This window comes from Nansenia antarctica, assembly GCF_963989245.1.
Source record: "Nansenia antarctica genome assembly, chromosome: 4".
Classification (NCBI taxonomy): Eukaryota; Metazoa; Chordata; class Actinopteri; order Argentiniformes; family Microstomatidae; genus Nansenia; species Nansenia antarctica.
The window spans coordinates 61792708-61820359 of record NC_137689.1 but is presented as its reverse complement, the minus strand read 5'-3'; the positions used below and the strand labels follow the sequence as shown (position 1 = coordinate 61820359).

The following is a 27652-nucleotide window of genomic DNA, read 5'->3' as shown; positions in this document are numbered from 1 at the left end:
AGGGAGGATGTGTGACCGAGGCGGAAAATTAACCTGGGTCTCCAATGAAGCCGGGCTTTGCGGCTGCCTGTATGGAGCAAGCACACCTGGGTCTAAATACAAGGCTTTTATACAAGGCTTTTATACAAGGCTTTTATACAAGGCTTTTATACAAGGCTTTTATACAAGGCTTATACAAGGCTTATACAAGGCTTTTATACAGGGCTTTTATACAAGGCTTTTATACAAGGCTTTTATACAAGGCTTATACAAGGCTTATACAAGGCTTTTATACAAGGCTTATACAAGGCTTTTATACAAGGCTTTTATACAAGGCTTATACAAGGCTTATACAAGGCTTTTATACAAGGCTTTTATACAAGGCTTTTATACAAGGCTTTTATACAGGGCTTTTATACAAGACTTTTCCACTGGTTCGGTTGTTGGAAATTAGGCAGCAGGTGTGACTGTGATGTACAGTACATTTGTCTTCATATGCCTCCTTCCCTCTCTCTCTCTCTCTCTCTCTCTCTCTCTCTCTCTCTCTCTCTCTCTCTCTCTCTCTCTCTCTTCCTCCCTCCCACCTCCCTCCCACCCCTCCCATCCCCCCTCCCTCCATTCCTCCTACCCACCCTCTCTCCCTCCGCAGGGCTTTGGAGGAGGTTGTGGAGTGTGGACGTGTCTGCAGCTCACAGGATGATCAAGACGGACCACTCCAGAGGGGACAGGGGAGAGAGTGTGAGTAGTACACATGTGTCACTTCACTTCCCTCCATGATGCCATGGAACATTCCATGGCATGTCCGGTGTCAACATGACACATGTGAACGTTCTGCACTTCAGGTTGATACTCAAGAGACTGGCCGTCCCTTAAAAGGTCACGGATACTTTAGACTAGAGTATCTATCCACATCCATCCACAATCCTCCCAAAGCCGTCTCCATGACTGAGAGAGAGAGAGAGAGAGAGAGACAGAGAGATAAAGAGAGAGAGGGAGAGAGAGACCCATGTGTGACAGGGGGTGCCAGCATCTCACTCATTGGCCCTGCCTACACACACACACACACACACACACACACACTCACACAAACACACACACACACACACACACACACACACACACCACCATCACATCAGGGTATTTCGTAAGCCACTAAACTAGGACACAAGACACCCAGAGGAGAAGGCAGTGCGTGCGTTCAATATGCGATGGCTTAAAGTGCTTACCAATTAAGACACTAATGCATACTATATTGTTACAAAACCTTCAAATGTAACATTTTCAGGGGATTCGATGCTCATGTCTAGCCTTGACGCACTGGTTGATAATTGGCTTTGGAAGTCTGTAGAGGATTGCTTCTATTGATACGGTGTGTTGCAACTACTGGCTTTATTGTATCGCATCCACCGGGAGGGCTCATTGCAATGCATGGAACGGGATGAGGAAGGGTATCAAACACGTGTGGTCTGGATTCAGATTTAGATTGAACGGCCTGAGCTCTAATTCTGGAGCTGTCAGTTTCGGTTTTAGTTTAATATTTTTTCAGCTGTCATTATCTCTCTATTGCAGGCGATGCTGCATATCCAGATGAAAAGGACATTTAGACTGACCTCCCCCGATTCCCCCCTCCCCACTCCCCCCCATACAGTAAAGTAGAGGTCAGGAGAGATAGAACCACCTGTGTGATACTAATCCTCATTCCATCCCATGCATGACAATGAGGCCGTCCTCCGATCTCTACCTCCTCCGCCTCCCCTGCTAGCGGTGAAGGGTAACACTCTCCTCTCTGACCCTGCAGAGTATTAGGGGCTATTCTAGCCCTTCTCACACTGTGGCAACATGTTGCCTAGCATCTGCCTGTCAATTAGATGTCTGCACGCCCTCTCCTACACGCACGCACTCGCACGCACGCACGCACGCACGCACGCACGCACGCACGCACACACACACACACACACACACACACACACACACACACACACACACACACACACACACACACACACACACACACACACACACAGGGGGAGGGATGGCTCAGAGGAGGCTGATGATAGTTAGATTAAATTAGATGAGAGGATGGAGGGTGTAATTGAATGAAACTCAGAGATGTATATCCCTCAGAGTTGCAATAAGAGAAGTGAGCAGGATGATGAAAGGACATTATCATACTGTAAACATCCTGTTCAGAGAGGAAGTAGAACTGCATTATCCATAGATCTAAGGTGGTGGTGGTCTGACATGAAGGCCTAACGCTATGAGTTCCCCCCATCTTTTCTGTGAGAGTCTGTGGAAGGATAAGAGACAAGGACAGGATGCCTTTGAGAACTTAAAAAAAAAAAAAAAGGTGTTCCTGTAGGGGAAACCTTTGAAGAACCATTTTGGTTCCATTTAGAACCCTCTGCGGAAAGGGTTCTACATGGAACCCGAAAGGGTTCTTCAAAGGGTTCTGCTACTACAGGGACAAATGAAGAACCCTGTTTTGCTAGTAACCAGAACGTCTTTTCTGAGTGTATGGGATGAGTCTGTTGTCAGATAGTCAGAATGGGATGAAGACAGAGATAATAAAGCGTATTGTGACACTTGAGTCATACGATAAAGGACTGACTGACTCCATCTGTCTCTCTGTTGTCTCATTGTTTGTTATGTCAGGATCACATCCAATCTGGGGCACTTTGCTGTTGTGGGGATGGCATGGATGTGTGTGTATGCGTGTGTGTCACTATTTGTACAGTACGAGTCAGTGTGTGTGTGTGTGTGTGTTTGAGTGTCATTGCTGCTACAATGTGACTCAGGGTGTGTGTGTGTCCCTGTTGGAATAACTGTTTCTGTGTTTGTATGTGTGTCATTGGCTTTCTGTGTGTGTGTGGGGGGGGGGGGGGGGCGACGGGGTGGGAGGGTGGGGTGGGTGCCATAGCAGGTGACTTCAGGGTTGACAGTGTGACAGTCAGCTGAATAGGAAGTGTCTGAGAAGCCTGGTGGTAATTGGATCAGGTCCAGCCAATCACAACAGGTGTCAACCTGAGGAGCCAGAGCTGAGCTGGAGCCAGAGCTGGACACACACACACACACACACCCACACACACCCACAACACAAACACACACACACATGCACACGCACACATACACACACCCACACACCCACACCCACACCCTCACACACCCACCCACACGCACGCACGCACGCACGCACGCACGCACGCACGCACGCACGCACGCACACTCACACACACACACACACACACACACACACTCACACACACACACACACACACACACACACACACACACACACACACACACAGACACCTGTGCAGAGAGAGACAGAGAGAGAAAAAGAGAGAGAGAGAGAGAGAGAGAGTGCACAAAAAGAAAAAGAACAAAAGAGAAAAAATGTAAGTCTTTCGCACCTTTCACTGGCTTCCAGTAGCAGCTCGCATCAGATTCAAGACCTTGGTGGTCACCTACCGGGTGGCAAAAGGAACAGTCCCTTCCCTACTTGCAAGCAATGGTCAGCCCCCAAACCCTAACCCTTTTCACTGTCCTGGCGCCCCGCTGATGGAACAAGTTTCCCACTGCTGTCAGGACTGTGGAGTAACTACCTCTCTCGCCGTAGACTGAAGACCCATCTCTTCAGGCTACACCTTAAGTGTCTCTCCTAAGACCTCTTCATCCGCTCTACCCCCCTGTACAGTTTCTCTACTGTAAATACATTTAAAAACAACAACATAATTCTTCCTTCTTCTAGCATTATGACTGCTAATGGCCTCTGGCCCTAGCATAAATTACTCTTTCTTACGATGACTGATGGATAGATGATTGACTTACTTAGACAAATGTGTTTGTTATAAGTCGCTTTGGGTGAAGGCGTCTGCTAAATGCCAAAAATGTAAATGTAACAACCCTTCTGGCATTTCCTGTAAGAAAGTATGACCCATATCTGAACTGATAAATGTCACCTAGCTGGGAGTTACAATTAGAGAGAACTGCCTCTCTCTCTGCCTCCACACACACCCAGGGAGCACCAGTTAAGTCTGACTGAGGTGCAAGAGGCTGCTGGATGGAGAAATCAGACGACAGGCTCGTTGTAATGCTTGGAATGGAATGAGGAATGGTATCAAACACACATCTAGACATCTGCAGGGTGAAATGCAGCCAAGCCTGGTTTCTACCTCCACCAGCCCCACCCGGCTGTGGTAGTGCAGTACATGGGTTTGGCTACATTTCACAGCTTGGGTGCATTTTACAGGCTACAGTTCATTGTATGATTCCCGGCTTATAGTTTCAAAGAATTGGCGATTCAATTAAGCAGTTCATAAAAATGGTTTGAAACGGTTTTAATTGGCAGTTAAAGTTAAATTTTTACTCCAGTCTTTGGAATGATTGATCTTGCTTCGTTGCTTTTTTCTCTTTTTACTGAACAAAACAGAAGAGTCATTAGCTCCCGATGGATTACAGTATAGAGTATATTATACACGCATCCGCACACACACACACACACGCACGCATACACACACACACACACACACACACACACACACACACACACTCACACTCACACACACACACACACACACACACACACACACACACACACACTCTCACACACACACACACACACACACACACACACACACACACACACACACACACACACACACACACACAGTATAGTAAATGGCTCTCTGGCAGTAAAGCAAACTGATAAGAATGTTTACAACAAACCATGATTTATATCAGAGCCAATCTCTCCTACTATAAAACAGCCAAGGAGGTTTTTCTCTGCAGTAATTGGTTGTTAAATCAATAGAAGCACATTGCCATTATGCAGACATTATGTCTACAGACTGCGTTGGGCCCTGCTATCTAATGAGCCATTACAAAATGGCCACCACCTCAGGAACCAATTAGCTCCTTGACCAGTGTTCATAAAGGATAACCACTGTTACTGTTCACTTAGCAACGCACAGGAGCTGTGACATCACACACACATCTGTTAGGGTGGGCCCTTCACGTGTCCCTCATGGAGGTGCTAGGATGGGCTCATCATAATGCACCGAATAGAATGAAGAACGGTTGATGTTTGATACCGTTCCTCATCCCGTTTCCGTTCAATCCGTTCCAAGTGTTATAATGAGCCCGTCCTTCGATTTCTACCTCCATAAGCCTCCCCTGGTACAGTCTTAGGAAGGTGGTCATACATTTCTGGTGATATCTCCCCCGGCCTAACACTGGTGATATCTCCCCCAGCCTAACACTGCAATTGAGTGAACAGCCTGAAGTAGGAGAGTACACCATTTTCATGAAAATAAGTGCATTTTAAGTATCTTTTCAGTGTTTATGTCAATGGAGGCTGGTGGATGTAGAAGTTGGAGGACGCGCCACAAGTGAGACACGGTTTCATGCATTTCATTCCATGCATAACAATGAGCACGGTCTCTGATTTCTGCCTCCACCAGCCTCCCCTGCTGTATGTCGATGTCCTCCTTTTCTTTTGTGTCTTTTTACATCTCTCTGTCTCTCCCATCCATCCCTTCTTTTCTCAGTTACTCTCTGTCTCTGTCTCTCTCTCTCTCTCTCTCTCTCTCTCTCTCTCTCTCTCTCTCTCTCTCTCTCTCCTCTCTCTCTCTCTGTTTATGTCCTCTTAGTATTATCTTGAGAGTACTGTTGTTATGTCTTAGCTTTTCCAACACATTCCTCTAGGGAGTCCTCTAGACATGTGTCCAGATATATAGTACAAAGCAAACACAGACACACAAACTGTGATATTACTAAAGGTTGGGAGGTTAGGATTGTGGGAGCTCTTATTGTAATCATGGCTCTTTTTTAGTGACCATGACGAATGTATTTGCCCTGACTCCATCACGATTCCATCCGACCTACGGGGTCGCAACTATTAATATCCAGCAGTGACGTCACTACAGTGGCTCATTTGCTGACAGAGAGGCCAAACAATTCCCTTCTCAAACCAAACGCCCCAAGCTAAACAGGCGTTATATTTTCAATTATAATAGAGAGACGTTTTTAGGAATTCAGTAGTACTGCTGAATGAATGAATGAATGAATGAATGGTCTTTATTGTCATTGATATAGTACAGGTACCAAACAACGGAATTTGGGAGGGGGGGCTCCCCTGGTGCTAGGAAAAAAAACTAAAAAACAAGAAGGGAAAGGAGCTGGTTTACATAAATAAAGGCTATGTACACTATCCACTATACTATACTATACAATAAAAACACTGTGCTGTACTCTATGCTATGCTATACCTATTCTAACATTTCCTATTCTCTGAACCTTATGTACCCTAGGGTTGTCATATTGCACATAGTGTTATTGCACATTCATTTAAAGTGTCGCAGTTTGCAGGTTTGAAATGTACACATTTGTGTTTCAGTATTACACTTGATTTCAATCTAGTAGCTGCCATCAATTTGTCTAGATTGTCCAGGGCCTAGAACCTAGGTCTTTGCTGTGTTCAGGGCCTGAATGGCCCTGGGGTAGAAGCTGAGCTTCAGTCTGTTTGTCCTTGCGAACATGGTCCTGAACCGCCTGTTCGAGGGCAGCCGAGCAAAGTGTTCGTACCCAGGGTGGGATGGGTCTCTGGAGATCTTGGAGGCCTTCCTGAGGCAGCGTGTGTTGTACAGCTCTTCCAGAGAGGGGAGGGGGGCGCCGGTGATCTTCTGGGCCGATCTCACGACTCTCTGTAGCGCATTCCTCTCTGCGGCTGTGCAGCTGGAGAACCAGATGCAGATGCAGTAGGTGAGGATGCTCTCCACTGCGCAGCGGTAGAAGGCCACCAGCATCTCCTGTCCGATGTGGTCTTTCCTGAGGACTCTCAGGAAGAAGAGCCGCTGTTGTGCCTTCTTGATGATGGCTGCTGTGTTGTTCTTCCAGGACAGGTCATCCTGTATGTGCACCCCCAGGAATCGGAGGGTTGAGACTCTCTTCACGCTCCCTCCGTCGACGAGCAGGGGCTGGACCTCAGATTTTTTCCTCCTGAAGTCCACGATGATTTCCTGGGTCTTTGACTGGTTCAGCAGCAGGTTGTTAACCTTGCACAGCTTGCTCAGCTGCTCTACCTCATCTGCTGTTCCTAAATTAGATCAATAATGACAACAGAATCCCCACATCTTAAGTTTAGGGTTGGACTGTTGGAGCCATATTACGTTTTTAAGGGTTTGATTGAGAAGATCAATTAATGAGATATTTTGTGTTTACATTATGTGTTGAATATTATGAAATATGTTTATATTAAATGTTTTGTTTACTTTTTTGATTATGTCCCATGTATTATATACGATATAGCGATTGGTCACCTACCTGATACTGACCTAATTACTGTGAGTGATTGCACCTGGTAGGATGTCTTTATATAAGTGAGTGAAATGTGTGTTTGTTAGGTTATGGTGGAGCTTATTATTTTCTAACCGCACAAGGTACATGACGTATCGCACAAGGTGATCGCACAAGGTAACACATTGAATACATATCATTGGCTCTATATTGGAATTACCTGTATGAAACTGGATCGGAATTACCTCAATAGAAAATGCCTGTTTTGTATTTATTTTGAATTTGAATTTGATTTGTTATTTTGGAAAGGTCAACCAGAGTTTCGTTTAATAAATTACTTTAATTTTGGATAAACTGCGTCTCTGTGCATGCTTTCTCAGGAGTGTGTGTAGGGAACTTTCACCTTAACCTCAGTGGCTAAATGGGAAGAAGGAGACGTGAATTAGCCACAACTGCCTGGTTAGGAGATCTGGGGAATTGGGGTTTGAACCACAGTCACTGAGATCTGACTGTGCCTTGTTAGGAGATCTGGGGCATTGGGGTTTGTGTGCGTGTGTGTGTGTGTGTGTGTGTGTGTGTGTGTGTGTGTGTGTGTGTGTGTGTGTACTGAGTATGCTGAGTGACATCTTTGCATAATCATTGTGACAATTACTATTCTGCATGCAGAGTTGGTTTGGTGTCATTAATTGTGTCAAAGCAATTTAAAGTTTGAGGGATTTCAAAAGCAATCAAACATATAATGACTGGTTGTCTCAAGATAACGACTTAATGAACACCTTTGACACAGTTAAGAGTTATGTTTTTGATTGCTATAGAGAGTAAAAAGTAATTGTATTTATTGTAGAGGTGGGACGCGATATTTTTAAAAATCTAATTAATTAGAGGCGTTGTAATTAATTAATCAAAATGAATCGCACATCAATATTTGATACAAGAAGCAACAGTTTTCAATTCAAATGGATTTGGTATACGAGTGAATCAATGAATAGACATATACATACGTTTAAAGCAACAAAATCCTGTTTATTTTAGCTACACCGACCAACAGGGCCCTGTTCCTACAACGCTGATTAAATCCGATCCAGGTTTAAATCAGATCCGGGCCGCTAATTTCAGCTTGCATCAATGTGGCTCAAATAGTTTGCTGCTTGAATGAATGAATGAATGAATGGACTTTATTGTCATTGCTACAGTACAGGTACCAAACAACGAAATTTAGGAGGGGTGGCTCCCCTGGTGTTAGGAAAGGGGAAAAAAAACACTTTTAGAAAAAGAATAAAATCACAAGAAGGTAAGGAGCTGGTTTACATAAATAAAGGCTATGTACACAATCCACGGTACTATACTGCACAGATAGTCAACTAGGGTTGTCATATTGCACAATAGTATTTTTTCACGTTATTTAAAGTGTCACAGTTTGCACAGTTTGCTATGCAACCAATCCTTCTGAACAAACCTGGTAGCGCTGGTGCATCCATTGTTTTCTATTCTGCCAATATGGCGCCGTAAACAAAGTTTCGTGACTCGAGTCACGTGACGTCCAGAGCTCCATTGGTCTAAGGATACCTCTAAGCCTACTACTTCTGGGGGCTATTCCACGAAGCTCGATAAAGTTCTAAGCCTCGATAATGTTAGCTTGCGTTCGGTTCCATCAATGTGGCTCAAATAATTCGCTGCTTGGTTGAGCTCCTTCTGAGTCAGATATAGGCTAAAACACGACCAGGCTAAAACACAGGCTATAGTAAGACGGGCGTCAAAAAAGGCTCACAGGCGGAAACTAAACCCCGAACGACAGTTCCTCATGTGTCTTTTAGGAAATATTAGTTCCCACTTCACACGAGATAGATAGATAGTTTGACTGTGTGATAGATAGATAATTTGAAAGTGTGATCGATCGATAGATAGATATTTTGAAAGTGTGATAGATCGATGGATACATAAATTAAAAAGTGTATAAAATAAAATGAATAGGTATGTCTATCAACTTGCATTGCTGTTATCACAGCGGTCTGGTTGGCGCAGTGGTTAAGGCAGCCGGCTGGAGTCCCAAAGGTTGCGAGTTCGAGACTTGATTAAGTTAAAAAAAAGGTGAATGCGTTATTTTTTCTGTAATTAATTAATCGCGTTAAAGTCCCAGCCCTAATTTATATATTAATTTATCTATAATATTGTATTAGTTATGTTAGTGATTAAAATGTTATTTTCAAGAGAAACCTGGTCCAAGAGAGCATCCAAGGAAAATTAGATTTTAAACAAGTCACAAATGTCACAGACACACATACATCACAAAACAAATTACAGATATATAAGACATACCCACCCTATATTACAAACAAGTTACAACAATAACACACTAAAAAAAGAAATTAGACATCATTCACACATGGTCTTTATAGATTGGCATTGTGAGGGGGAAAATCCAATTATTAGATCAATTCACAGCTTCAAATAGTCATCAAAAGAGTAAAACCAAAAAAAAGAGCAATTTGAAAAGCATGATTTCAGATGATCAGGCAAGGTCACAATTATGTACTGGCTCTTGGGGGTGTCTAATGATGATAATGGAGGGTGGGGGTAATTTACATTATTATGGGGGGGGATTTGGAGAGGCTGATTTGTGGCATTGCCACCCTCGAGCCCCCATGTAATTGTAAGCGTATACGAGCATAAAGGTCTTAGTAATTGTAAATGTAGAGGAAATAGCAGTCACCTGACAGGGCAGATCAGATCATTTAACACTGGAACAGCCGTGCCTTTTTTACCTATTAAAAGAGCCGCTCCGCCTCTTTACAATGCAAAGCTGCTATTTACACACTAGTTGGCTGCTTGTAAATTAGCCTGCTTCCTACACAGAAAAACTGCAAAATAGCTTTATATTAGCTTATCCTTGAAAATGTAACGATACTGGGTGGTAGAACGCACATATCTAGGAAAAGCCATGAAAGGAGGGTCCTGAAATTTGATCGAGTGCAAAGATATAAAAACAATGTTTACTCACAGGGTCAAATGACCCCTCATGGCTGATAGATTTAGATTTCAGGAATTTCATTAAGCGATGCTCTGGTCTGGGAAGAGTGGGTTTGTTAGCATTGAATAAGCAATGCCTGAGGGGAAAGAGGAACCTCATCAAACTGATGTGTCTGGATCGGGAGGTCTAGTGCTGTGTGTGTGTGGGTGGGTGTGTGTGTGTATATGTGTGTGTGGGGGGGCGTGTGTGTGTGTATGTGCGTGTGTGTGTGTGCGTGTATGTCTGTGTGTGTCTGTATCTGTGTGTGTGTGTGTGTGTGTGGTCCTGAGACAGACAAAGGCGACGCAAGCTTCTTATTGAAGCTTATAACCTCAGTCTGAATACAGTAACACAACAGGGGTCAAAGAGAATGGAGATTCATATGGAGATTCCAATAGGGCAGGCTCATTTTAATGCATGGAATGGAATGAAGAATGGTGTAAAACACTTCCTTATTCCGTTCCATACATTACAATGAGCCCAGCCCTCCGATTTTGACCTCCACCAGCCTCCCCTGTGGTATTGTGAGGCTGCGTGAGGCTGTGTTATTATTAGTATATTCTGACTGTTGTCTATAGGGTTGTTGTTGTTGTTGTTGTTGTCTGTAGGGTTGTTGTTGTCTGTAGGGTTGTTGTTGTGGGGCACATGTCACAGTTTAGAGTGAACACCCCTAAACCTTCCCGGCACAGAATATGTAATTCTCCAACACACACCCTCACACAGAAGACCAAGACGAGCGTATGAAAACAATCATCTTTATTACAAATTTCCTATTACACATTGCTAAAATCCATATAAATTAACTACTTTAAAATGAGGGTTTGGGGGAAGGCGCACATGACAGACAACAGAGTTCAGGTGCGTGGGGTAGGCTCTCCTCCTCAACGCTACCCTACAAAAATCAAACCAAAGAAATAAACAAAGAGTCTCTATTTGCCTGAGGTTGAAACGAGGCCTGTCGTCGTGACGTCGGCGGGGCTCCGCCTCCGAGAATCCCCAAGCTCACTGGTATCCAGAGCGACTCGGCAGTAGAGTGATTTTCCCCAGCGATTTCCCAGTAGAGTCCCCCCCGCCAGCAACCACCGTCGGCTCGGCTAGTCCTGGTCCTCGGCTCGGCTAGTCCCCCGTCAGCAACCACCGTCGGCTCGGCTTCACCGAGTAGTCCGCCGTCGGCAGCCACCACTCGACCAGGCAGTCAATCCGCCACACAGGCACTCCACTAACTGCAATATCGGTTTGTCAGATACGAAACAGTATGTGTCCACTCACGACAATACGACCCCCATGTCTCCCTTCCTTCTCTTCTAAAGTCCAGGGTTTTTAAAGGGCGCAGCAGCCAATCCGCTCATTAGTGCAGTCAATCACAAAACCCAGGGCAGCTGTGCCCATAAACATTTCCCGCGAACCTCCCCTGATTAGTCCCATTTTCATCTCGTGACACTCACCCCCCCGTTATCCATAGTCGTCCCGACTATTAGGAGCTAAGCGCCTCCCGATATCTAAGTGGAGGCTGTCGATTCAGCCTTCTGGGCCTACCCAGTCCTTCCCCCTCCCCGGCCAGAGGTGCAACCTCACGTCCACCCCCCTCCTCAGCTAGGGGTACAATCTCCTCACCTCTACCATCCTGACCTCCTATGGGAGCAGCAGGCAGGGCAGCTGAAAGAGCCATGGGAACACGGACAGGGTACCAGGTGTAGTTACGCCAGTCCGGTTTGGGGACCTGGTTGGGGAGCACACTGTCGGTTGGGTCTTGGCTGGGCAGCACGGCAGCCGGGGTCCGCTGGGCGGCTGGGTAGGGGCAGGGCCTCAGGTGGTTCCGGTGGATGGTCCGAACAGGTCCTCCTCCCTCTGGTCGGATACGGAGGACAGGCAGTCCAGACTGGAGTGGTCCTAAAACAACAAAAGGGTTGGGTTGCCATCGAGGGGCCAGCTTACCCTGATCACGCCGGCGAAAGTTCCTCAGGAGCACTCGCTCCCCAGCCACCAATGGAACGTCCTTGGCTCGTCTGTCATACCGTCGTTTGTCCCGCTCCTGTTGGTGCTGGGTCCTTGCCTCGACCTGGCTGTAGGCCCGGCGAAGTTGGTCATGGTGGTGCCGGACCCATCCATCCAGGTCCATCCGTGGCCTCGGGGCCTCTGCACCTACAATGACATCAACAGGGAGACGGGCATGCCTGCCACACATGACAAAGAACGGGGTGAGCCCAGTGCTACTGTGCTCTGTGTTATTATACGCTTGGAGCAACATGGGTAGGTGATCAGGCCATCGCCTTTGTTGGTCCTCCCCCAGGGACCCCAGGAGAGACAGTAATGTCTGGTTGAAACGTTCGCAGGCCCCATTGCCCTGGGGTCTGTAAGGGGTAGTGCGGATCTTCTTACACCCATATAACTCACAGAACTGGGCCACGATCGCCGACTCAAATGCAGCCCCCCGATCACTCAGAATTTTCTCGGGGCATCCCCAATGCTGCACCACCGCTGTCCAGAGGGCCTTCACTGTGGTCTCAGCTGTCTGATCTTTTGTCGGGACTGCCCACCCATATCTGGAAAAAAGATCAGTCATGACAAGCAAATACGGGTAGGTATCACCGGGTCGACCCAAAGAGAGATAATCGATGGCCACGATTTCTAGGGGATAACTGGTGGTGATCGGCACCAAAGGTGCCCTTACCTCTGGCCCAGGTTTCCTCTGTACACACTGAGGACACTCCATTATCCAATGTCGCACATCCTCCCCCAATCGGGGCCAATAGAAACCCCGCCTTAGGGCTGCTTCAATCCGACCAGCACTCAAGTGACCTAAAGAGGTGTGGTACTTCTCCCATAGGTCGTGCGTCGCCGAGCTGGGCACCAGGATCTGCCACCTCCAGGTGTCCTCGACCGTGTCCCGCACCCTCCGGCCAATGACTCCATCCCGCAGGGCTAATCTGTCCCATTCCCTCCACCACCGCCTCTCCTGTTGGGGAACACCGTCCCGGGCCCTGCCGACAGGCAGCTTGCCCTGACTGAGCCTCTCGGACAAGACTTGGAGGTGTGGGTCCCCCTGTTGGATCTGTCTCCAGTCAGGCCCTCCCTCAACAACCCGTTCCGGCCGTGGTCCTATCTCACACCCAGCTTCCTGGCTCAGACACACCTGCCCCTCAGTCCTAGGGAGTCGGGAGAGAAGGTCAGCATTTTGATTAGAGCGGCCGGGGCGGTACTTTACTTCAAACTGGTAGCAGGCCAATTGGGCCACCCATCGCTGTTCGACTGCCCCTAGCCTTGCAGTGTCTAGGTGTACCAGTGGGTTATTATCTGTATAGACTGTAACATCAGCTCCCCATAGATAGTCCCGAAACTTGTCAGTCATAGCCCACTTCAGTGCTAATAGTTCTAGCTTGAAAGAGCTATAGTTCTGGTCATTTCTCTCTGGGGGAGACAAGCTGCGGCTAGCATAGGCGATGACCCTCTCTTGGCCACCCTGGACTTGGGATAGTACCGCCCCCAAGCCATCAAAGCTAGCGTCGGTATACAGGATGAATGGCTTGGTGAAGTCCGCATATGCTAGGATCGGGGCACTCAGGAGGGCGGCCTTCAGCTGCTCGAACGCTCTCTGGCACTCTGGTGTCCATACCACGGGACGCCCCTTCTTTCCCAGAGTCGCAGTGCCAGTCAGTAAGCCATGGAGTGGGCAGGCGATCTTAGAGAAGGAAGAGATAAAACGTCTGTAATAACCCGCAAAACCAAGGAAGGAGCGTACCTGGGTGGTTGTCTCTGGCCGAGGCCAGTCGCGAACGGCAGCTATCTTTTCAGGGTCAGTGGCAACTCCAGCTTCACTCACCACGTGTCCCAGGTAGGCCACCTCCTTCTGGAGGAATTTGCATTTCGAGGGCTGTAATTTTAATCCATACTTGGCGAGCCGCTGGAACACCTGCTCCAGATGCTGTAAGTGACAGTCAAAGTCAGGGGAATAGATAATAACATCATCTAGATAGATTAAGAGGAAGTCATGTACCTTGTCTCCTAGGCACTTCTGCATAAGTCTCTGAAAGGTGGCCGGGGCATTACAAAGCCCGAACGGCATTCGGGAGAACTCGAAGAGGCCAAGGGGTGTCGTGAACGCCGTCTTTTCCCTGTCCTGGGGGTCAACCTTCACTTGCCAATACCCGGAGGCGAGGTCGAGAGTAGAATACCATGCTGCCTGCTTTAGGCTCGTCAGGGACTCCTCGATACGGGGGAGCGGGAAGGCATCCTTGTGGGTAACTGTATTTAGCCGGCGGTAGTCGACACAGAACCTCCAGGTCCCATCCTTTTTCTTCACCAGGACAATAGGGGCAGCCCAGGGGCTCGAACTCTCTGAGACGACTCCTGAGCTCAACATCCCAGCCAGCAGTTGTCGGAGCTCCGGGTACAGGGTTGGAGGGACAGGCCGGTATCGTTCACGACTTGGTGGGGCAGTCCCGGTAGGGATATGGTGCAGGACAGCATCCGTGCTGCCGTAGTCCTCATCATTGGTTGCGAACACACTGGTCCACTGGGATAAAAGCCCCTCTAGTTTCTGTTGTCCTGGAGTCAGGCCCTCTACGGACGGAAGTTTTACTGGGGGGTGCCCTCCTGGTTTCAGCTGGACAGTCTGGACATCGACCTCGACCTCCCCGGGCCTCTGTTTACGCAACACCAGGTCTCTCTCCCCACAGACCTGGGAGGGGTCGAGGGGGGTCACTGTGGCCAGTGGGCAGCGTCCAGGCAGTTCCAGGGCGTAGGGTTGCAGGTTCAACAGCCGCAATGGGAGCCGCCCTCCCTGTACTCTCACTACAGACCGAGCAATCTGCCACTCTGCCCCCTTGCCACAGTCCTCTACTAAGGCAAGATAATCTTTTGAAGGGCAGCACCACACCACCCTGGCCCATAAGAGCTTCTCACAGCTGGCGGGAACCCGGTTCTCGTCCCTCTTCATCAGGCGGGCGGTGCCGGTCGTCACTTCGGGCTCGTGGGTCTGGACGACCCGCCTGCAGACCGCAAAGGCCTTCTGCCACTCCCTCCTAGCCTCTCCACTTAAGGTGGAGTTGAACCCTGTGACCCCTTGAGACGCCCCCTGAAACAACTCCTTCCAACAGTGGGCTATCACATTCATACCCAGGATACCTTGGTCTGCACCCAGACATTCGTCTTTAACAATGACTATACCCTTCTCCAGAACCCGTAACCCTCCCACGGTGAAATCTACTACGGCATAGCCTATGTAGGGGATGTTCAAACCATTCGCCGCCTTCAGGGTGAGCCAGTTTAGGTTGGAGGACTCCTGCATTGGTACAGGGCCAAGCCATTTCTGAAAAAAACTGTGACTAAACATGGTTACTTGTGATCCAGTGTCCAACATGCATGGTATTTTTACTCCGCTCACCTCCACTTCCACCCGGGGACATGTCCCCACCACTGCAGACTTCTTAGGGCTCTCTCCTTGGCTGCCCGCATCCCCGACTGCTCGCCCTACAGTAGCCGGGGTTCCTGGTTTAAAGGTACATCTCTCTGGGTGGAACAATAACGTTGGATGTGGCCTGGCTGTCCACACTGTAGGCAGATTGGCCTGCCCTGTCGGTCCCATTGGAACGGCCTCCTATTATTGGGAGCAGGGTGATACTGTCCTCTAATTACCTCTCCTCTTGGCCCAGGTCTCGGTGGGGGAAGGGCCTCGGAGCTGATGGTGGTTTGTCTGACTTCTCTCACTAAGGTCTCCGTCAGTGCGGTCAACTGTTCCTTCATCTCTTGCCTTAGCTCAGCCCGCATGGTCTCCTTCCATCTCTCCAAATCGACAACCGTTGGAGCAGCAGCTGTAGGGGGAACAACAACACGACAGGTCTGACAGTCCCGGGACCTCCCCCCTTTGTCCAATGCCTCAGCCTCCGCACTCACTTCCCGAAAAGTTGCCCCCGGCTGACGCCGTACCAACGTCATGAGCTCTCTCTTTACCTCACCCTCTTTTAGGTTCCTAATGAACTGGTCCTGTAGGGTGGATTCATTCTTAGCCGATCCATCTGGCTCTGCCCTTCGCCACCGGGAGAACAGCTCCCGAGATCGGAGGAGGTACTCCGGCACGGACTCGTCTCCCCTCTGGACACAGTTGAAAAAGCGGGACCGGGCCTCAGCTGCCGGGGTAAGGGCCCCAAACCGTTCCTGTAATACCGTCCACAAAGCAGCAGGGGACGCCCTCTGGCCATCACTACCCAACAGGGCTTCCCTGTTAGCGCGGCCATCCAGTGCACTCATGATAAAGTCCACCTGCTGTCTTTCTGTTAATCCTTGGGCCCTCAGTATTGCCTCCATCTGTGCCTGCCATTCCCCAAACCTAACTTCTCCCTCACCAGTAAACTTGGGGACCCAGGGTGAACACATAAACCATGGCATAGTTACTGGGGTAAGCTCATCCCTACTGAACTAGAGCTCCCTGCTGGCTGTTCTGTTCTATTCTCTTCATCCATGATCACTTGTGTAGGAATGTGTGTTAGGAGAATCCTGCCGACAAACGCCAAAAGAGATGTCACAGTTTAGAGTGAACACCCCTAAACCTTCCCGGCACAGAATATGTAATTCTCCAACACACACCCTCACACAGAAGACCAAGACGAGCGTATGAAAACAATCATCTTTATTACAAATTTCCTATTACACATTGCTAAAATCCATATAAATTAACTACTTTAAAATGAGGGTTTGGGGGAAGGCGCACATGACAGACAACAGAGTTCAGGTGCGTGGGGTAGGCTCTCCTCCTCAACGCTACCCTACAAAAATCAAACCAAAGAAATAAACAAAGAGTCTCTATTTGCCTGAGGTTGAAACGAGGCCTGTCGTCGTGACGTCGGCGGGGCTCCGCCTCCGAGAATCCCCAAGCTCACTGGTATCCAGAGCGACTCGGCAGTAGAGTGATTTTCCCCAGCGATTTCCCAGTAGAGTCCCCCCCGCCAGCAACCACCGTCGGCTCGGCTAGTCCTGGTCCTCGGCTCGGCTAGTCCCCCGTCAGCAACCACCGTCGGCTCGGCTTCACCGAGTAGTCCGCCGTCGGCAGCCACCACTCGACCAGGCAGTCAATCCGCCACACAGGCACTCCACTAACTGCAATATCGGTTTGTCAGATACGAAACAGTATGTGTCCACTCACGACAATACGACCCCCATGTCTCCCTTCCTTCTCTTCTAAAGTCCAGGGTTTTTAAAGGGCGCAGCAGCCAATCCGCTCATTAGTGCAGTCAATCACAAAACCCAGGGCAGCTGTGCCCATAAACATTTCCCGCGAACCTCCCCTGATTAGTCCCATTTTCATCTCGTGACACACACATGCACAAACACAAACAAGCACGCACACACACACACACACACACACACACACACACACACACACACACACACACACACACACACACACACACACACTGATTGATGGCACATAGCCAGTCATGTAGTTTCACAGCGTTTGCAAATATTCCATCAAACAGCATATTTTGACGTCAAAGGGTTTAGGAACCCTTTCAAGATGCCAGGCTAGAGAAACCCCTGAGCTCCCTATGAACTACACGTCAGTGGACCGAGAGATCAGATTTCCTGTCAGCAGCAGGGAGTCAGAATATAAGCTTTTTTCCCCTCAAGAAATGACTAAAGTGAAGTAAAAAAGTATAATGTTAACTCAAAACAGCTGAAGAACACAAGATGTCAGGCGGATACAATAGTGTGGTAGGCTCGTCTCATCACAAGTACTCTGGGTACAGCTTGATGTTACTGTTAATGCCCCCTGATTGCAGTACACAAGTTTAACGTCATTATCACTTTACTGTGATCGGCCAGCCAATGTTCTCGTTCTCTCTCTCTCTCTTTTGTGTGTGTGTGTGTGTGTGTGTGTGTGTGTGTGATGGTAATAAGCCAGACTACAGCCCGACAGGATGGCCCCTCACAATGATCAGTAAGTGGCTACGAATTATCTCTCTTCATAATGGAACAGATAGGGTTTTTGTTCATTTACCTTGCATTAAAGCCCTGTAGAGTGCCAGGCATTTCAATTGACAGCCAGTCCCTTTGTCAGAATCAGAATCGCTTTTATTACACCCCAATGTACAAATACACGAGTGAAATTATTACATGGTTCCTCAACATTGGCATTGCAGCATCAAGTTACAAAATCGCATAATAATAAAGTAAATAAGTAAAATAAGTAATAATTGTTGTGTTTGTTGCTTTATGGTATAACAAACCAGGCGTAGGTTTAAGCTTTCTTTTTAATTAACGATATCAACTTGCCGTTAGGCCACAACAGTAAACATATTCAAGTATCGACAACTGCGCATGCTTAACTCTCCCGGTGAGTCCTAATGTTGTTAATACATAACACCACGATAATAAAATAATAAAGTGATAAAGTGATGGTAGTAACCAGTCGTACTACAGTGGATTCTATAGTGCAAAATGCTGTGCAAAGTACAATAAGATGAAATGCAGTAGTCAAGTAATCAGGTAGTGTGCAAGTAGTCATAATATTATGTTAATATATATTATTTTTGTAGTGTGCGTGGGGTTGGTTTGGGGGAGACAGTATTTTGTTTTCTTCCAGTGCATTTCTCCAGGAGCCAGGTAGTGTTTCCCTGATGGCAGCAGTAGCTCGAACAGTTTCTGATTGGGGTGGCTGGGGTCCCTACTCCCTGATAATCCTGAGAACCTTTCTGACACACCGGCCCTTGTAGGTGTCCTGGATGGAGGGAAGCACATTAGCTGATTCTGTCCGCACTACCTCTTGCAGCATTTTGCGATTTTGGGCAGTGCAATTCCTATACCAGGCAGTGATGCATCTTGTCAGGATGCTCTCGGTTGTGCCTCTGAAAGAACTTAGGCCCTAAGCTCCACCAGCTGCTTGGTCTCATCGGCGTTGAGAGCGAGGTTATCGTGCTGGCTGTACTGAGCCAGGTGGTCGATTTTGCTTGTGATAGTGTGTGTATGCGTGTGTGTGCGAGCATGTGTGTGTGTGTGTGTGTGTGTTTGTGTGTGTGTGTGTGTGTGTGTGTGCACATGTGTGTGTCTGTGTGTGAATGGACATGCTGTGTTCTATTTATACTCATCCATCAGGAATAACGTTTAACCTTCTCATAACTACTAGAGCCACTGATCCTACAGGCTGTCTCCGATTATTCAGTCTCCACTGTAATCTGTTCATCTACACACATGGCAATCTCATATATATATACAGTATCTATATCTATATCTATCTATATGTATAGCATATGTATATATATCTCTGCTTATATGTCTCTGAGGTGATCGGTGGTCATGGTGGTGGTCATGCTGTTTGTATGTCTCACACGGCAATCTCATACATACAGTATATACACACACATATATATACGTATATATATATATGTATCTCTGATGTCACTGCTTATATGTCTCTGAGGTAACCAGAATCATCCAAGCAGGTAGATGATTTCCCACATCAACTGGTAACGTTCAGAGGTAAACAGTGTTCCATGTGTGACTCTATTTCCCGCTCTCTCTCTGTCTCTCTCTCTCTCTGTCTCTCTCTCTCTCTTTCTCTCTCTCTCTCTCTTCCATCTCTCTCCCACTCTTTATTTCTCTCTGTCTCTCCCCCTGTCTCTATCTCTCTCTCTCTCTCTGTCCTATGGATGATGTGTATTCAGAGCCCGGAGGTATGGTAGTGACTGGAATCTCTCTCTCTCTCTCTTTCTCTCTCTCGGTCCTATAGATGACGTGTATTCAGAGCCCGGAGGTATGACTGGACTGTAGATGGTCTTGTTAGTGCACACACATTGCTTTAGATTTAACCCCATAGCTAATTTCCATATGCAGTCCCTAGACAGAGAACATAAAATGTAATCACAAAATATAGCGTACACTAAAGCAGAATCAGCAGAATAGTACATCTACATGATTAGACACAGGTGTATGTCTCTAATGAGAAGCGACAGTGTTTGTTTTAAAACGCACATTTTCCAGTTGAAGTCCAATTAAATGCGGGTCAATCATATAGTAATATTCCAGGCACAGCCAACCTCTGAGGCCCCAGTTTAGCCTTTCCATTAAGGTGACATATAATAGCCAACATAGGCAGAGCATCACGACTTAGATTACATTTAAACCCTGGTGGGTGGCACGGCCTTGGAGGAAATTAATGACAGCTCAAACCTGAACCTCGACAGCAGAGCGTTTGTTAGCTCTCCGTACTCATTTTATACTTCTGTGCTGCTGTGTATGATTAAAAACACCAGCTCCATGTTGTAGTCTCTCATGTTTTGATTCAAGGAGAGGCTGTCCTATGATATTTACCTCCACCAGCCTCCCCTGTCCTCCGATGTCTACTTCCCCCAGCCTCCCCTGGTTATCATATTGTTCCACCACCATATTCAGACTTTCACTGATGAGACTTCGCCCCTGTCTGAATACCTCCTGTCTGAATACTTCCTGTATCCATCTCTTCTTCCTGACTTGATGTAATGGCTGATCTACAGTAACATGATTGGACTGGTCAGAATCCCCCAGAACATAATCATTTGCAGACTGTGCTATGATGCTATTTCAGCACGGACAGCTCCATTTATACTCCCCTGAAGAGAGCCTTGTGAATCAATGTGCTGGTTGCTTTAACAATGCAAAATCATTTGTATTCTGAACTGACGTGTTCCCCAAGAGTGGCAGAAATGTGCCTTATTACAGCAGCACCTCTGCTTGGCAAAGAAAATAGAAACGTTGCTTTTACCATTGTGAAATGTTACTGAGTGGTAAACAGATATTACACTGTCTATCAGTGCTGAATATTGGGTTCAATTCAGAACAGTTAAGAACAGGGACATCTGTCCATATTAACCATCCATCTCTCTCCTTCTGTATCCTATTGATCCTAATCAGAATTCAGATGTTGATCAGAAACAACTGTGTTTATATTTTCATGAAGGTGACTATTGGCTTACACAGCTAGCATAGCTTACACAACCATTGATCCTCTGCTCTTTCTCTCTCTCTCTCTCTCTCTCTCTCTCTCTCTCTCTCTCTCTCTCTCTCTAACCCCCCCCCCCCCCCTCCATGCACACACACACACACACACACACACACACACACACACACACACACACACTCTACCCCACTCCCTTCTCTCTCTCTCTCTCTTTCTGGTCCCCAGCAGGTGTTTGATGACCCCGTCCAAGACTCAGTGTCTCCCCCTCCCTCCCCAGAGCCAGAGCCAGACACGGGCCCAGACATGGAGCTGGGTCACAGCTTGGAGCTGGAGCCCCTCCAAGTGCGAAGGCTCTCTTGCAGGACGCTCCAGCTGCCCCCGCTGGCCTTCCGCCAGGCGGAGCAGCACTACTTGTCCCAGAGGCCTGACACGGAGCAGATCCCCCGGCCCACCACCCTCGCCCTCAGGACCCCTCCCCTCATCGCCATCACCTCCGCGGACACTAGCAGGTCAGTGGGGGGGGGGGTAAAATGGTCTCCTATAGAGAGGTGTGGTGTGTGTGTGAAGGAGAGAGGGGAGAAGAGAGAGAGAGAGAGAGAGAGAGAGAGAGAGAGAGAGAGAGAGAGAGAGAGAGAGAGAGAGAGAGAGAGAGAGAGAGAGAGAGAGAGAGAGAGAGAGACTGCTGTACTGAGAAAGAGACTCTGGCTGAGTATAATATACGTCATATTTAATAATATAATAATTATGATATACTATATTATAATAATATAATAGATTATTATAATATATATTATAATAATATAATAGATTATAATATATAATATCATAACATATATGTATATGAGTATAGTATGTATAGCTGCGTGTACATATATGTTTAGGAAATCATTATGTTGGACAATCAGGGACAAGTACAATGCAGAGGAAAAAGCTATTGCATCAGCAATCTGCAGTCTATTTAGATGACAACAAAAGATCTTCAGACGTCTCTGAATGGTCAAGTTATTTTTCTCCAGGAGAGAGAATGAAATAAACCATGCACATGCTGGTGACGTTTGATTATCATGTTTTTGTCTGGCCATGATGATGTCTACGAGTGAGTCATCTATGCACACATTTATGACTGGTTATTGATGTAAAATAACTCCATGTCCAAAACTACATTTTCTTTAGCATCAAATAGACCTTCACTTGTAGCCATCGTTCAGTGTTCCCACGTAGCGACCTGTTGAGTCTTTGTTCCCAGACTAGACTTTTACACCACTTCAGTTCCCTAGCTACAGCTGCTTTTCATGCTTGTCTTTCTAGGGACAGCAGGTTGAAGCCTTTGTGATGATCCCTACGGTTCCCTTCAGGCAACTACCACCGGCCAAGTCCTCAGTGATGGTAGCAGCAATGGTTGCCTTTCATGGTTGCTTAGGGTCTCAGTCAAGAGATTGTCAATGCTGTTGGTGTCTGTGTGTTTGTGTATGTGTCAAATGATCAATTTGCCATACAATCAGATTGTTAGTTATATATTGCACCCTGTTATATATTGCACACAACACAACACAGACATACACAGGGAGTTCAGAGCTCAGGGTAATTAGTTCAATAAATAGATCGATTAGGGGCTAAGTGCATTGCTCAAGGGTGCAACAGCGGTAGGTACCTTAGATATTATGCCAGCAACCCTAACCAGCTCACATTCGGCTCCCTCCTGGGGTGGGGATCGAACCAGTAACCTACCAATTGCTGGCCGGCCTCTCTAACCTCTAGACTACCTGCCGCCCCTGTGTGTGTGTGTGTGTGTGTGTGTGCGTGCGTGCGTGCGTGTGTGCGTGTGTGCGTGCGTGTGCAGGTGTTGTGCACGACCTGTTGTGGAACAGTCGCTACATCCGGAGGCAACACCACATATCTGTATCAGCACCACAGGCAGCTCTATGTATGGTCAGAAACTGAGAGTTAAGTGAAAGTCCCGTAGCCCAGTCTAACGTTAAGCAACCTAGTGTTTTGGAGTCGTTTGCGTCTGTTACGCCGTATGCAAAAGGGTTCACGAAGGCTTGAATTTGTAAACGACCGGTAGGGTAAGAGTCATGTAAACACGTGCAGAACCCGATTAAGGCCATATTCTGATTGGAGAATATTCTGATTAAGACCCCTGGCATATGCCTGTTTGAATCGGAATATTGTGACATGGGGAAAATGAACCTTTTCGGAATATTCAGTTACGTCTGCGCATGCTCGATTCGCAGGGAATCCTGTGTTTTGTTGTTGTTAGGGAGAGCATAGCAAGCCACATTACACTTGATAAACCAGTGCTGTGATATTATTTATCGTCTTAGAAACATCTTAGCAAGAGGCACTTTAACAATTATCATAACGTTTATTATGCATCAGCTCTTTTTATACAACCTACATTTACACAGATGAATAACATATACATGCCATATCTTGGATGTAGATGTAATGTAAGTGGAGAGGAGAAATCGGGAGTTGACAATACTACCGAATGAAAGAAAATGTATGAATTTCTATTATTTTACGGTACTGTCTCAATTATATTTGAAACATTTTCTGGGTCTACCTGTACGCGCATGCCCAGTGTACCTGAATACGCGGCTCCATGTGGCCAGAGGTTCTTTTGCCAATTAACATGTAAACGGAATATTCCAGTTGCTACTGCGCATATTACATCTTATTCTGAATATTACATTAACCAGAATATTGACCTTAATCAGAATATGGTGTGCATGAAAATGTAGTCAATGACTTGGAAGTTGTGTCTAAGACTTGTTGAGAGGAACAAAATGGCAGCTGTTTAAAAAAACACATAAATAAATATGTTGTTCCAATTCATATCTTTTAAGTTCTCATCCTTGCATTAGAATTAGAGCAGTTAATAGTTTGATGGTATCATGTGGTAATGTTCTCTGAAATTAGCCCATGATAGAAGCTGATAGACAGATTCATCCAATCACCTTTCAAGTCTTTTTGAAAGTGCCTGCCCTTTTCCAAACAGCTTCCAATGAAGCTTTCCTAGATGGTTGTGTGAAACAAACCATCTGAGTCAGGTTAGTAATGCTCCATCACATGTTTTAAATCTATTACACGGTGAATCTTAAACTGAAGCTTGACTTTAAAGCAACCCAACAGAAGTTTCATGTAAGTTTAGTTCTTTCACTCGTAGCTCGGGCTGTGGGGGTGCTAGAGACGGGAGCCAATTTGTGCTCCTAAGTCCCCTGAACACGTACAGTACAAACAAACTGCACGTTGATCCGACCTTCCTAGCTGGAGATATGACCGCACTTTACAATAAACATAAACATTTTTTTTTTTTTATTGCAAATTAAATCGCAATCGCAATATCTGTCAGAAAAATCGCAATTAGATATTTTCCCCAAATCGTGCAGCCCTAGTGTGTGTGTGTGTGTGTGTGTGTGTGTGTGTGTGTGTGTGTGTGTGTGTGTGTGCGCATTCATGTGCACCTTTGTGCATGCGTGCACGCGCGTTTGTGGCAACTGAAGGTATCAGACAGAGACAATTTGACATTTCCGTCTCACACCATCACCCTCCATCACTCTTCTCCTGATCTTTCACCCCCCTCTCTGTCTCCATCCCTCTCCTCCTGATCTCTCCATCTCTCCCTGACCCCAGATCAGTCTCATCATCTGAGATGGATGTGCTAAAGAGGCAAGGCGGACAGGAGGAATCACAAACCCAGTCTGGCCCATCAGGATCTCGGTTTGAACTACCTTTGGGTCACCGAGTCGCCCTTTCATTCCGGTCTTGCAGCTTGGCACTAGGAAGGCTCTTGTAACCAAGACATCGAGTTCTTCGTGAGCTGTTTGCCTGAGATAACATGTGAGAAATTCACATGGACAGCAGTTATCTTGTGCACTTTTCTAAACTAGGCGTACATGGAGAGCGGGAAACCTTTGCCACGAAATTGATAGCGTTTCCATGCACGAATCTGGTGACCTATGACTCACTCAAGCCAGTTACTCCCTCATTCCTCATAAAGAGAGGTGGAGAGATGTGAGTAGTGTGTATCGCTTTGACACTGCAGCTTCATCTCAAAAGGTTGAGAGTTGCTTGTGTGCGTGCGTGCGTGTGTGCGTGTGTTGAAACCCCCCCCCCACACACACACACACACTCTCTCTCTCTCTCTCTCTCTCTCTCTCTCTCTCTCTCTTCCTCTCTGTCCTTTTTAACAGTGGTTACATTTAGAGAAGGGATGATGAGAAATCTGACGACCCCCCACAGCTCCCAATCAATGTTCACCCGCTGGTGTTCCTTTAAACCCCCCCCCCTTCCCCCAACCCCAAGACCCCCTCCTGGGCAGTGTGTTTGGGCCCCGTCTTTCTGCCTAGGAAAATCACTGACTGGTTAAGCACAGATGAACTGGCCATGCTGATACGTGAGAGCTAGCCTTTTTTAACGTAGGCGTATCTTGACGTGGCCAACTGCTTGGTGACAGTCAGCTTCTCTATGAATAATGATCTATGATATGTAATAATAAAGCAATTAAATCGAATGTGAAAATGCTAGGCTTCCCATATTTACGCAGTGAAAATGTTGGCACTCATTTTGCAGTGAACAAAACAGGCTTCTCATCCAAGCAGTGTTGGTCATTCCTGTCTCTTTGTGGTCATCCCTATCTGTCTCTCTGTGGTCATCCCTGTCTGTCTCTCTGTGGTCATCCCTGTCTGTCTCTCTGTGGTCATTCCTGTCTGTCTCTCTGTGGTCATCCATGTCTCTCTGTGGTCATCCCTATCTGTCTCTCTGTGGTCATCCCTGTCTGTCTCTCTGTGGTCATTCCTGTCTGTCTCTCTGTGGTCATTCCTGTCTGTCTCTCTGTGGTCATCCCTGTCTGTCTCTCTGTGGTCATCCATGTCTCTCTGTGGTCGTCCCTGTCTCTCTGTTGTCATCCCTGTCTGTCTCTCTGTGGTCATTCCTGTCTGTCTCTCTGTGGTCAATCCTGTCTGTCTCTCTGTGATCCTCTGTGTCTGTCTCTCTGTGGTCATCCCTGTCTGTCTCTCTGTGGTCATCCCTGTCTGTCTCTCTGTGGTCAACCTACATAACTGCCATGTTGAGACACCATTCTTTGGTTTCATTTGTTCACATACGGCATGTGTTCCTTTAGGATGAGTATGATTCATTAAAGTCCATTAGGTGTCACACACACTCAAAAAGTTCTAAATAGAACCAAAACACATTCTTGGGCTGTCCCTCTGGGAGAATCCCATCCTAACCCATTGTTCCCATCCTAACCCATTGTTCTTCCACAGGGACAGCCGAAGAAGCCTTTTGGAACCCTTTTCTTCAAAGAGTGTATGAGAATCATAAACAGCCTAAATGTTTTTGGTCTCCTACGTTTTGGCCAGTGTCATCATGACTCATGAGCTGAGTTGTAGGATTGACACTGTGGTGTCATTGAACCCTCTGGTGGAGTCTATTCACTCTGGCTGTTTAATGAGCAAAGGCAGATATGTGTGCATCCATACTGTAGATCAATCAGGGATTACCCAACATAGATCACAGCTCTATCACAGTTTTTACTTTCACTGTGTGTGTGTGTGTGTGTGTGTGTGTGTGTGTGTGTGTGTGTGTGTGCGCGCGTGCGTGCATTAGTGATGCACAAGTTGGCTGTTAACCCACAAGTCCTGTGGTTATATCAATCACGGGGCGGGCGGGTTGAGGGTCACAGGGTGTGTGGATGAAGGGCGGGCAGGTTGGAAATTAGAAAACCATGCATTAAAAAAATCGACAAATGCTTTTGGGAATTCAATAAATTGTTCAAGGGCAAAGAAGGCTAATTGTACAATGTGTGTGTGTGTTTGTGTGTGTGTGTGTGTGTGTGTGTGTGTGTGTGTGTGTGTGTATCTATGTATTATGTCAGCACTGCCCCTAAGCTTAGCTCATTAATAATGTATAGCTATCTTGGGAAGGAAGAGATGTTATACAATTCATTCAGTATAATGAAACATCTACCTCTGTCTGTATAAGACAGAACCTCCACTACCATACAGACTGACTGAATCATAGACTAACTGTATCATATAGACTGTTTATAGACTGTATCATATAGACTGACTATCATACATACTGACTGTATCGTAGGCTGACTGTATCATATAGACTGTACCATATAGAATGACTATCATATTGACTGTATCCTAAAGACTGACTGTATCATATACACTGACTGTATCATATAGACTATCATATAGACTGACTATCATATAGACTATCGTATAGACTGACTGTATTATATAGACTATCATATAGGCTGACTGTATTAGACTATCATATAGGCTGACTGTATTATATAGACTGACTGTATCATATAGGCCCCATATAGACTATGATAGTCAATCTATATGATACAGTCTGTATGATACAGTCAGTCTTTATGATACAGTCTATATTATAGGACAGCTGGCTGTGTCTCAGAACACTGTCTG

At 46.7% G+C, this 27652-nt stretch overlaps 1 pseudogene across 1 annotated transcript in view; it reads left to right on the top strand.

Moving 5' to 3' along the window:
- Positions 1 to 27652, top strand: part of LOC308156214 (3',5'-cyclic-AMP phosphodiesterase 4D-like) — a 190207-nt pseudogene that overhangs the window by 12468 nt on the left and 150087 nt on the right. Inside the window, exons 2-7 of the transcript in view lie at positions 12349 to 12529; positions 13107 to 13237; positions 13342 to 13445; positions 14835 to 15017; positions 15148 to 15333; positions 21432 to 21715. The product of the transcript in view is annotated as a 3',5'-cyclic-AMP phosphodiesterase 4D-like (transcript). The remainder of the gene's footprint in view (positions 1 to 12348; positions 12530 to 13106; positions 13238 to 13341; positions 13446 to 14834; positions 15018 to 15147; positions 15334 to 21431; positions 21716 to 27652) is intronic.